The sequence below is a fragment of the Sarcophilus harrisii genome, chromosome 4, assembly GCF_902635505.1.
Source record: "Sarcophilus harrisii chromosome 4, mSarHar1.11, whole genome shotgun sequence".
NCBI lineage: Eukaryota > Metazoa > Chordata > Mammalia > Dasyuromorphia > Dasyuridae > Sarcophilus > Sarcophilus harrisii.
Genome location: NC_045429.1, coordinates 105,088,166 through 105,101,576, shown reverse-complemented (window position 1 = coordinate 105,101,576; position 13,411 = coordinate 105,088,166). Strand labels below are relative to the sequence as shown.

The 13,411-nt window shown below is 31.9% G+C and overlaps 1 protein-coding gene and 1 long non-coding RNA gene across 7 annotated transcripts in view; one reads left to right on the top strand and one right to left on the bottom strand.

Moving 5' to 3' along the window:
* The window catches only part of SYT14 (synaptotagmin 14), a 260,052-nt gene that overhangs the window by 158,520 nt on the left and 88,121 nt on the right, over positions 1 to 13,411 (bottom strand). The gene's annotated exons all lie outside the window — the stretch shown is intronic.
* On the top strand, positions 2,027 to 3,209 carry LOC116419104. The gene is made up of 3 exons (XR_004229362.1): positions 2,027 to 2,095; positions 2,178 to 2,254; positions 2,883 to 3,209. It is a non-coding gene; the product is annotated as an uncharacterized LOC116419104 (long non-coding RNA).

Here is a 13,411-nt window from a genome sequence, read left to right as displayed (position 1 = left end):
TTTTAAATGATTGTACATGTTTAAATGTGATGACCACGTATTTTAAAATCGGCCGGAGTCAGGAATTCAGGTTAGGGGAAAATCTTCAATCTTTATTCTTAGTAGAGATGAAGAAGGATCGGAGGTAGAATGGGATCAGAGGTAAAAGGGAACTGAGTCAAAAAGCCAGCCAGACCAGAAGCCACGAGACCAGCAGCCACCAGAGCAGAACCCAGCCCGCAGTCTCTCTCCACCTCTCTTTCTGCCCCTCTGCCTCCACCCACCAAAATCATCATTTCCTATACAACACATCAGGACTTGCACAAAGAGTGGGTGGGGGACATTCTTTCTCCAAGCATATATATTAATAGAGTATAGTCCTATTACTATTTAGCCTCACGTGCTTGGGACCTCAGTGCATCAACTCAAGCCTCATCCCATTACATATACTCTATATCAGATTGCTTGCTTTCTTGGGGACAAGGGAAGATAAGGAAGGAGGGAGAAAAAAATTTGGAAATCAAAATCTTACAATAATAAATGTTGAAAACTATTTTTACATGTAATTGGAAAAATAAATACTACTGAGAAAAAATAAGTGGTTTTCTGTTCACTAAAATCTAATCACTTTCATCTTTTATAATGTTATCTGGAACTATTCATGACCCTTATCTACCAATTCTTTTTTTTAAAGTATTCATGATATAGAAACATGAAACTTCTGTATGTTTTAGAAGTCTTTGGACTCTCTCAAGTACTAATAGTCAAATTAAAGTTTGTTGATAATCTGAAAATCAAGTCATGTTTACTCTCTCTCTACCTCTGTCCTGCCACTCTGGCACTCTTACTGCCAAAGAGGAGGGCAGCCATTTGCTTTGTAGGCTCTAAGAAGTGAAGTGATCTGAAAACAGGCACAAGACAGCATTGCACTTTAAGCTACATCTTCTGACCATGAGTCATGCTATTCATGTGGTAGCAAAGCTCTCTGGACCTCAAAAAAAGAAAGGGACATAGATTCATAGGAAGGAAAGAGGGAAATCACATACAAAGTATAAGGAAAAGCAAACACAAAGGAATATATATGGTCAGGAAAAAGTATAATACTGGGATAAGAAGAAATTCAAGTGTATGGAATAGGAAATTGACTTTGCTAAAATATTTAGTTGACCTATTTCTCAGTCAGTTTCATATTATACACATTTGAACTCACAGTAATCATAGACTTACCATAATAATTTTAAAAATCTAGTTTTAGCAATAATATAATATTAAATGTAATACAGAGCTAGAAGTCTCAAGCTATTTACTTACCTATAATGGGATTTTTTTTTACTTGTTTTACTAAAGATAAAATAACCTAAATTTAAGAACTAAATTAACTAAAATTAAGTATCTGTCCATTGTAGAAATGTTCTCACCCTGCTCTCCAATCTCTCTTAGTCCTTGCATATCACAAAATGATATCAGATTAATCCTTTAATCTGAAATCTTTGGTGTCACCTGAATTAAACCTTCATTAGGCTTTCTTTAATTATCAATTCTGAAACATGTACTGAAAGGAAGGAAATAGGCATTTATTAACTATCTACTAGATGCCATGCACTCTCCTAAGTACTTTATAAGTATTATCTTATTTGACCCTCACAATAATTCTGAAGTGTGCTATTATTATGATGCCTATTTTATACTTGAAGAAACTGAAAAGAACTTTAATTGTTTTGCCCATAGTCACATAACTTTAAGTATCTGAAGCCAGAATGGGACTCTTCTGCCTCTACTTACTAAATGAATCTACTATATGCCAGGCACTATGCTAAATGTTGGGCAAAAGACAGTCCCTGTCCTCAAGAAACACACAATCTAATGGAAGAAACAACTGTGTACAAACTAGCTATATTTACAATAAATAGGAATAATCAATAGAAGGAAGGCAACAGAATTTTGAGGAATTAAGAAAGGCTTGCTTCCTGAACTCTAGTCACTACAGCATTTATCTGACTCTTAAAAAACTTATTTCATTTTAATCTTTCTATGTCTTTTTTGCTAAAGCCTTAACCAGTTTCTAAGTGGAGAAGCATATTTAAGCCTGGAAGGACTCCTCCATGAACTTATTAGGGTAAGGATAAGACTAAGAAAAGGAAGATATCTTTAATTAATTTGGTTAATAGAAGTTATTTCTTCAACTTATCATTGACCAGGAGAAAAGAAAAGGAAGAAGTTAAAGAGAGATTGACTGGTTTTAAGAAAATGATTTTCCAGGATGTCCACAAGTTAGGTGACTATTAAAACTATTGTTCTATTTGAAATAAAACTATGAAATGAACTTTCACCTAAGCACTATAAGAATATCTTAGGTTATCATAGAACTTTATTTTTTGGGGAGGAGGGAGGAATACTATAGATAGCAAAAAGGGAAGGGTTCATGTCAATAGTATGGGAAATTCTACCCTTTTAGGAGATGTGTCTATAGATAAATGCTTAAATGTGAGTAATTTAATACATTTATCTGCAGCAGAATTGTACCCAAAATAGAACAGCAATTTTTTATATATTATGTAACTTACAGAGCTATTGGTTGAAGAGACATGCATAGTCTTGGGAAAATTATGAAGGAGGCTTGTAAGAAATCATTTAAAATTTTTTTAAATTTTCTTCAAAAATTTTCTTTAATTATGTTAAAATGTTTTATGGTAAGAATTAAATTATTTTAGGAAATGAAAAATATCTTATTCATAGTTTTAAGTGGCAAGTTACAAAATTGTAGGCATATATAAATTTTTACCTGTTAAGAGGAAAATTTTTCTGTAACAATTGAATAGAAATTTATTTTTCTTTGATGAAAAATAGTAGAGACCTGATAACTCTCAATGGAAAATTTTTCTTTTTCTCTATTTTCTGTGTAGAAAGGAAGAAAGGAAGACTGAGGAAGTTGAAACCAGTATGAATTATTTCAGCAATAGGCTATGAAGATATGATTCCTTTGAAGAAACAAAGAGAGAACAGTTGCATAGGAACCTCATCAACTAAGACTTAAAAGCCATGTTTGAAGTTGCAAGCTTAGGGCAAATAAGTAACATAAGTTCTCCAACTATAGTATCAGAAATATGAAACACCAGAAATGAGCTGAGTTTGATAGTGATTGATAAGGATAACAGAAGGGTTTTTAAGTGATGTTTTAGTCAAAAACAATAAAGCAAAGCAAAAAAGGCAAAGCAAAGTTGTCAGTCATAGATGGGAAAATGATAATGGATGGCAGTGAGAAGGTATCTTACAGAACTTTCATTTGAATTGTTTTCTCTTTCAGAAACAAAAGTGGGGAGGAATGATGAAGCTCTGTACCTGGGGTAGGAAATGATGAAGTGAATATCAGGGGCACATTCCTTAAAAGGTAGAAGATCTGTGAGCAGCTCTGCAATGTCCACCTTTCCAGGGACAGAGAATTGAAGAGATATTACTTTGTTACTCTGATTAAATCAACAAGCAAACATTTATTAAAGAACTATGTAGCTAGATACTTTGTTAGGCATTGTTGGGAAGTTTTTCCTTAAATTGAGTCTAAATTTGCCTTTTTACATCTCTGATCCATTGATTTTAGTTCTGACTTTGGAGTGAAGCAAAATAGGTACAATTCCTCTTACATCTAAAATCTTCTTTATGCTTGAAGAAATTAAGAAACATGAAACCATTAAGTCTTCTCTTTCTTTTTTGTTAATCGTGCCCAGTTTTTCCAAATGAACCTTATTTCACATGAACTTAAAGTTCTTCATTATTTTGCTCCTTCCCTTCTGAAAAGTATCAATATATTTCCTAAAATAAGTAATCTAAACTATTCTAATCTAACTATAAATGTTTTCTTACTAGGAATAGGAAGAAATGACTTCCCTACAGTCAGATATATGAATCTCAATGCAGTTGAATATTTCTTTTCTTGGCAGTGTAAAAATACTCGATTTACAAAGTTTGCATGACACTAAAACCCCAAGATTTTTTTTCCACTGGTCTATATCTCCCATATTGTGTACTTGTGATGTTGATTTTTAACTCTATTAGATAAAGGGTTGTCAATAGACACAGTTCTAATAAATTTCATCTTACTAGATGTGATCCAACATTTGAGCCTATCAAGATTTTTTTCAATCTATACTCTGATCCATTATGCTAGTTATTCCTCAGTTTTGTGTCATATGTAAGATTTAAAAGCATGTCATCTACTCATTTATCCAAATCATTAATAAAAATGTTAAAGAGCATAGTAATAAGCACAGATCCTTGAGGCATTATACTGAAAATTTCCTCCCAAGCAGACATAGAATAATTAATGATTGTTACTCAGGTCAAGCTATTTAACCAGTTCCAAGTAAATTAACTGTTTTATTGCCTAGCCCATATTTCTTTATCTTTTGTGTAAGAAAAGCAGGAGAAAGTTTCCCAAATGCTTCACTAAATCTATATATGCCAGAAATATAACACTCCTCTGATATAACCATATAGTAACTCTTCAAAAAATGAACTGAGATTAGTCTGGCATTACCTATTATTGATAAAGCCTCTCAACTCTTTGTAATCACTAATTCTTTTTCTAGATGTTTCCTAAAATCATTGTTTTAATAAAATCATAGAATTTGGGAGCTGCAAGAGACTTCAGAGGTTTTGTTCTCCGAATCATATCTAAAGGGAATATTCAATATATTAGAGCTGATAAATAAGTGGTCATTTATCCTGTGTGAAGAAGTCTAAGAAGTTAGAATCCACCATCTCTCAAGGAAGCCCAGTCTACTTTCAAATAGCTTTAATCATTAGGATTTTTGCATTAAAAAATCAAGCCTAACTTTGGGGGTTTTTTTTGCAACTTTAACCACTGCTCCAACTTCAACTCTTTGGAACCAAAAAAGATTAAGTCTAATCCCTCCCAAATATGATAACTCCTCAAATAATTGAACACACATCTCTCTTGTCTCTCCTGAGGTTATTCTTTTTTATGATTAAATATTACCAGTTCCTTCAACTGATTCTCTTATGATATGGACTAAAGGTATTTCACCATCTTAGGTGTCCTCCTCTGGACACTTCAGATTATCTATTTAAGACTTTCTTAAACTCAGACCCTAGTACTCAGAATCAAACATAATATTCCATATGATATCGGATGAGGGGTAAGTATAGTAGGACAGTTGCCTGTCTATTTCTGGAAGCTATTTCTGACTCTTCTAATATAATATCACACTATTAATTTGTATTGTATTTGTATCCTATTAAAACCCTCAGATCTTTTTCAGGACTGCTGCTTATATGCAGGCCCATTTTATTAACATATACACTTGCTAAGTTGATTTTTGTACTCAAGCAGATGATTTTAGAATATCCTATTAGATTATATTTGTGTTATCTACAGAGTTTGTGCACATACTATTTGTGCCATTACAGTAGTAATAGATTTTTTTAAAAATTTAAATAGAATATGTCTCGGAAAGGAACACTGAAGATCTTTAGTAGAACCTGATTATCATATAGATACTGAACTATTAACAACTTATTCTTTGATTTGGTTTTTGATTTACTCATTCTTTAGGATTAGATTATTTAGTTTCCAATTAATTTATAATCTATCTTTCCATGGCTCTTTATTGAATTAAATTTTTACTGAGTTACAATCTAAAAAGGATGTATTTAATATTTCTGTTTTTCTGCCTTTTCTGCATTTGATTGCGAAGTATTTGTGTGGATGCCATATACTATTGAGAGAAGGCATTTTGTACCCATACAATTTTCTCCAGAGGTCTCTACTATCTGCCTCCCGACTCTATCTACCTCCTTACCTTCTCTATTGATTATCTTATATTAGATTAGTCTAATTCTGATAGGGGTAAGATGAGGTTCTCCCACTACTGTAGTTTTACTTTCTCTTGTAAATAGTTTTACTGTCTCCTGTAATTAATTTAAATTCTCCCCTAAAAAATCTGGATCCTGTTATTTAGCATATATATGTTTAGTGTTGATATTACTTCATGGTCTATGGTATATTTTAGCAAGATATAATTTCCTTTCTTCTCTTTTAATTGGATCTATATTTGCTTTTGCTTTCTCTGAGATGATGATTGCTACTCCTGCATTTTTCACTTCAACTAAAGTTTATTAGATTCTGTTCCATACTCTTAACTTTACTCTGTATGTATTTCAGTCTGCTTTAGATTTGTTCCTTGTTAACAACATATTTTAGGATTCTGATTTTTTATCCACTCTGCTATTTGTTTCTGTTTTATGGATGAATTTATTCTATTCTCATTCACAATTATGATTACTGTGTGCTTTCCTCCATCCTATTTTCTGCTCTTTGTGCTTACCTCTCTTTTTTCATCTAGTCCCTCTTCACCAGTATTTTGCTTCTGACTACCACCTCCCTTAATATGTCCTTCCTTCTGTCAGTTCCACATTCTCTTCTGCTATCCCTCTCTTCTCCTACATTTCTATAAGGTAAGATAGATTTTACACTCACCTCAGTGTACATGCTATTCCCTCTTTGAACCAATTCTGATTCAAGTAAGTTTCAAGTAATGCCCATCCCTCACTCCCTCTTTCTCTTCAAAAAATAACTCTTTAGCATCTATATCTTCATGTGAGAGGTTGCCTTATTTTATCTCTCCCTTTCCTCTTCACCCAGTGTAATCCTCTTTCTCACATTTTAGTTTTTTTTAATATCATTCCACCAAAGTCAACTTATACCCAAGTTCTTTATCTATGTATACTTTTTCTAGCTGCCCTAATACTGATAAAGTTTTTATCATCTTCCCATGTAAGATGTCCCTTATGATTTCTTGTTCCTGTTTATCTTTTTATGCTTTTGAGTCTTGTATTTGAAAATCAAGTTTTCTGTTCATCAGGAAAACTTTAAAATCCTATATTTCATTAAATATTCATGTTTTCCCATGAAAGCTTATACTCAGTTTTTCTATATAGGTGATTTTTGGTTAATCCTTGCTCCCTCTCCCTTTGGAATATCATATTCTAAGCCCTCTGATCCTTTAATGTAGAAATTGCTAAATCCTGTGTAATATTGACTGAGGTTCCAGAGCTTTTGATTTCTTTCTTTCTGGCTACTTGAAATATTTTCTCCTTGATGTGAGAAACCTAGAATTTAACTATAATATTTCTTGAAATTTTCATTTGAGGATCTCTTTTAGCAGGAAATTCATTTTGAGGAATTATTTTAGTGAATTTGGGAGAGCTCAGCTAAGTTCCTGCCATGCTCTGCCATCTTGACCCCACCATTCAAGTAACAGTGATATAAGAATCAAAGGTTAAAACCAACATTTCGGGGTATAAGAACAGTATGAAAAATGAAAACCAAGAATTCACAAAAAAATTAAGAAGAAATAATTGAATAAGGGCCCAATTCAATATCAATTTTTAAAATGAAGGAATAATAGATATTGTTACTTGGCCCAATTCTATATCAGAAATAGATGAATATTTACAAAAAGGGAAAATATTTTAATAGAAGAAGAAAAGAAAATTTATCAGAAAAAATTAGAAAAAGAAATTGAACAAACAATAAGCTCCCAAAGAAAGAAACCACAATATTGGATGGATTCACAAGGACTATACTGAGGAAAAGATCCTTCCAAATTTCTTCCATGATAAAAATATGATCTTCATACCTAAACCACAAAGTCAAAAGAGAGAAAGAAAACTAGACACAAATGTCTACAATGACATTAATGAAAAATTTTCACAAAATTTTTCACAAAAAATGACCTTGCTGTAGTCAAAATGGGAGTACAAGATTATTTTAGTATTAGGAAAACTACAAACATAACTAAATATATTAATAAAAATAATACAATTAATATGAATATAGAAGTAGATGCAAAAAAAAAAGCTTTGGCAAAATATTACATCAGTTTCTAGCTAAAAGAAAACACTAGGGATAGCTAGATGGTCCACACCTGCTCTAGAGTCAGAAAGACCTGAATTCAAATTTGACCTCAGACATTTAACACTTAATAACTATATGAGACTCTGGACAAGTTACTTAACCCCATCAGAGAGAGGGGGGTAGGGGGAGGGGTACGAGTAGGGGGAGGGACAGAGGGAGAAGGAAAGGGAGAAAGGGAAAGAGAGAAAGAGGGAAGGAGAGAAGAAGGGAAAGAAGAAAATATTAGAAAACACAGGGATAAATAGATGTTTAATAGGGTAAATATAGCTTTAAAATAAAGAGTCAACATTATAAGTAATAGTGATAAACTGGAGACATTTTTCGAATAACACGAGGGTCAAAGCAACATATCTTCTATTAATTTGATACAGTGCTAAAAAGGCTAACTATAGCAACCAAGACAACAAAAAGAAACTGAGGGAATAATCACTGGCAAAGAAAAATTTCCTGGGAAGATTAAGGTCAAATTGATCCAAATATCTTTTCTCTAGTAAATTTATACATACACCTAGACTTTTTTTTGCTAAAATTCTAGATAAATATCAAGGGACAACTAGGTAGTACAGTGGATACAGCACTAGCCCTGAAGTCAAAAGAACCTGAGTTCAAATCTGGTCTCAGACACTTAACACTTCTTAGCTGTGTGACCCTGGGCAAGTCACTTAACCCCAACTAACTCAGCAAAAACAATACATAAATACATAAATAAATAAATAGTTGTCAGTACTGTATCTATATAGTTGTCAGTATATGTATATGTCTTTGAAAAGTAAGAAAATGTTTGCCTCATGGCACTACTCACTAGGACAAGATCTTCCACAAGACTGAGCAGTTTTTAACTAAAACTCTAATGTGAGACTCAGATTCTGTTAAGTTCTTTGAGTAAGGGTCATAAAATTACCTTTTTTTTTTTTTTAACAAATAATAAGATGCTCACTCTACCTCACAAATTCATTTCTCCATACTTGTATACTATCATATCTTTTATAAGATATGCTAATATGCTCTTATAGATTTAAATATGGTCTACTTTTAGCATTTAGCTTTCATTATGTGAATTTCTTTAAAAGAATAAGAATATTCATCAACATTCTTAAATATCAAAGTTGGGTTTATATTTTGTAGTTTAACATTGGCCTTATTTGACATTAAGCTAGGGTTATGCACATGCAAATAAAAAGAACGATTTCTTATAGACACATAAGAGATTTTGTATAATATGGGATTACATTGTCTAAAATCTTAAGTATGAAGACAACTAGCACAGTCTCTTTGCATCTATTTCCTTACCTAAAATGGTGAACATAAAGCACTGTACACTGAATTTTATCAGCATGAAAACTTAAGAACATTTTAACAGAAATATAAACTATCTCTCATTTTATACATATAATTAAAATGCTTCATTAATTTCTTGTTATCTACCTGTTGAATGAGCCCTGAATCATTTAAAATGCCTTTTGCCTTTCTGTCAACTCTGAATAATGTATTATTAAATGACTGGAATGCCATTGTTTGTCTTCTTGGAGAGCTTTTAAAATCTAAAGCGGGCATCAAACAGTTTACCCAGGGGGAAAAAAACCAGGAGGCTGAATATCCTATAAAATGCTGTAATTATTGTACAAATAAATTGCTCATAAAGACTCACTTAACAGTCAAGAGCTCCAAAAGAATTCAATGTCATTGTTAGCACACTTGATTAAATAAAGTGCTCCAGTTTAATTTCAGTTCAAAATACAAGCAAGAAATTTTGATTCTATATCTGAAAGAATGGGTCAGCTCCAAGATTGTACTGGAGCCAGTTCATACTGGCTAATGAGAGACAATTGTTAAATTTTCAATGTCAACATTTATACTTTGGAAATGACAAATGCTACAAATCAGGACTTGATTTATTGTTTGGTTGATTGTCTAGACTTAAGAAAGTAATGGAAAAAATGTAAAGCAGGTTAAATTTTAAAATGTGTGATTCAGACTTTTTTTTTTTTTGGAGAGCTAGAAGTTAAACATTCATAACACATCAGTGGTGCTACTTGAGGCAACCAAGTGGTCTATATCTTATCTGGAGGATACTTAATTATCTTCCAGCTGAAAGTATGAGAAATAAATCTGAGTGTTTCAATCACATATAACAAAGAAAATAAAGCAGGCAGCTACATAATACTATTTAGTTTCTGCAAGAATTTTGATACCTAAATACCACAAGCTTTTACCAAACAAAAATCTAAATCATTTTCTATCGTCTATTGCTTTTTCAAAAAGATAAATCATTTGCATAATTCTTTCTAATATCTTTTCAGAGTAAAAATCTTTTTTAAAAAAAATACTTTAAAAATTTCACTTTTCAGGATGAGAGGCAATGTCGTTTAGTGGACTGAGAGTTGCCCTTGAAGTTAGGAAGACATGAGTCCCAGTACTGCTTCTGTTAAATAAAAATTGTGCAATTGTGGACACATCACTAAAACTGTTAGTGCCACAAACAATTCTCTAAGACTGTGTTACAAAGTTATTGATCTATGGTAACAGAGCAAATTTGTCACCATTGTATCATTGAGTTTGTATCATTGAAATCATAGATTCAAGTTAAATTTTTTTTTCAGAGTAAAGACAACCTACATTTACTTATTGGATTTATCTAACAAAATTGTTATAGTTGTCTTGGTGATTATTTTTTATTAAATATATGAGAGCTAACTTAATTATTCATTTTCTTTCTAATTTTTAAAAACAAGAATGGATATTGTATCTTCTCAAAAGCTTTTTTTGTCAAATGTTTGTAGCAGCCCTTTTCATAGTGGCAAGGAAGTGGAAATTGAGTGAATGCCCATCAGTTGGAGAATGGCTGAATAAGTTATGATATATGAATGTAATGGAATATTATTCTAAAATAAACAATCAGCAGACTGATTTCAGAAAGTCCTAGAAAGACTTACATAAACTGATAGTAAAACAAAATGAGTAGAACCAAGAGAACATTGTACACAGCAACAAGATTATGTGATGATTAACTGATGGACTTGGCTCTTTTCAACAATGAGGCGATTCAGGCTAATTCCAATAGACTTGTGATGGAGAGGGCCATCTGCATCCAGAGAGATTTTGATGAGGACTGACTGAATCACCTTTTGTTGTTGCTATTTACTTACTTGTTTTTTTCTTTCTTGTTTTCCCTTTTTGGTCTGATTTTTCTTGTGCAGAATGATAATTGTGGAAATATGGTTAGAAAAATTGTTTAACCTACATTGAAATTACTTGCTGTCTAGGGAGGGGATAGGAAAGGGAGGGAGAAAAATTTGGAACACGGGATTTTGCAATGGTGAATGTTGAAAATTATCTTTGTATGCGGTTTTTAAAGTTATTGTTATAATAAATTTTTTATTTAAAAAAACTTTTTTTTTGCCTATCAAGTGACATAATCAGGATTTTTCTTATTAACATGGTCAGTTACATTTATAGTTTTCCCAATAATGAACTAGCTCTGCATTCCTGGTAAAACTCCATCCTGATTATAATATATAATCTTTGTGATTTGTGAATATTTATTTAATTTTTGCATCAAATTTCATTAGGGAAATTAATCTATGGTTTTCTTTCCTTGTTTTAATTCTCTTTTATTCAGGTATCAAGACCATAGTTGTGTCATAAAAGGAATTTGATAGAACTTTTTCTTTTCCTATTTTTTAAAGAAACAATTTATGTAGTTCATGGGCACAATATTCACTTGATTGATAAGATATTTACAACTGAGCTCATAAGGAATATCAATAAAAATCAGTTCTCTGGGTTAAAAGAATATAAAGCTAAAAAGAAAATACAATCTAAATCTAGGTGAGGTACAACTGGTTATTTTGCTTATCTGTATCCTCTGATATAGTTTTCCATCCAGATGACTTTTTTAAGCATAACAGAGAATAAGGGCATTTCTCTTATACTCTAATAGGTCAATTAAATGTTTAATATGACAAGATATAGAATTCATTTGTTTATGTTAACATATCAAGATTATTTGTAGCACTAATTTATTTAGGATACTCTCGTTACTTATTCCTATGGATCATAAAGACAATTTATGCTAGTGCTAAAAAACTCAAAAATATATGAAATAATTTTCTTAAAAACATTTTCAGATATAACAACAAACAATTGAGAGAACAGTCACCTCGGTCTCAAAAAATCAAACAGCTAGATCTGAAAAATAACTTTTAATATTTAGGTAAAATCTTTTTACATAAAGTCTAATCAGACTATCTAAAACTGCCCTGGCAAAATTACTTTAACCAACCTTAATGTTACCCAAAGCTTTCTTTGAAGAATTTTTTAATGTGTTGTAAAATATAATACTGACAAGACAATCTTGTCTGGGATGATATTTTTTTAAAGGTCCAAGCTTATCACTTTCACCAGAATCATCTTCACTCATCACACAGTTCTAAAACAGAGTCTACCACAGTTTGTGGGTGTAGAGAACAAGTTGTTTAAGACTTTTCAGGAAACTAAATACTTTCAGAAACTTTGTTTTCACCAAAATACCTTGCTTGCCAGTTTAATCTTCTTGCCAAAATACAAGATGGAATGGTATCATTCAATTACCGTATAGCTATTTTGGATATAGGATATTATGGTTATAGTATATTTTGCCTATCAATAGCCATAGCTCCTCTATATCTTCTGTTCCCCTCTGGTAGAATGTAAATTTCATGATGTAAGGGACTCTTTTGTATCTGATTGCCCAGCACTTAACACCACCTTATGTACAGAGTACTTTTGATAAATGCTTTACTATTCATCCATTTATTCATTAGCTCTTTCATTCCTTGGTGAAGTAGTGAATAGAAGTCAGAACACTTGGATTAGTCTTGTCTGTGATACCTAGGGTAGTTGTCTGTAAGCAAGACACTTAAGTCTTTTACTCAATTTCTTTATTTGAAAAGAAAGGATATAACAATATTTTCATTAATAACTTCAAGAGTTCATGTAAGCAACATACTTCATGAACAATAAAAAACTTTTGTAAAAAATTCTAAATATGAGTTTTTATTCATTTGCCTATATAAGTCGAAGTTTAAAAACTGATAAGAAATAGACTTCTGCTAACTCTGATTTTACAATTTATGATGATTCATAGGCAGATTGGCTAGACAAAGAGAGTTTAATTTGAAAGCCTTGGGAAACCACATTCACATAGGAATATATATTTAGAGATAAAAGGGAACTGAGCTAGGATGAGCTTTGAGTTCCTGTTGATAAAAGATCACTCTAGAACAGGTAATTAGGGATATAAGTTCATAATTTTTTTTAGAGGTAACAGGGAACTATTGGAGTTTACTGAGAAATGGGCTGACATGATTAGCTAGGCACTCTGGCAAAAATCATTTTAGAAGCTCTGGGATACTTTGGATAACGGAAAAACTCTGAGGCAGGAAGACTAATTAGAAGAATGCTACAGTTCAGACAAGAGGAGATGGATAATTGGGTGGTAAGTGGGGCAGCTATGTAAGT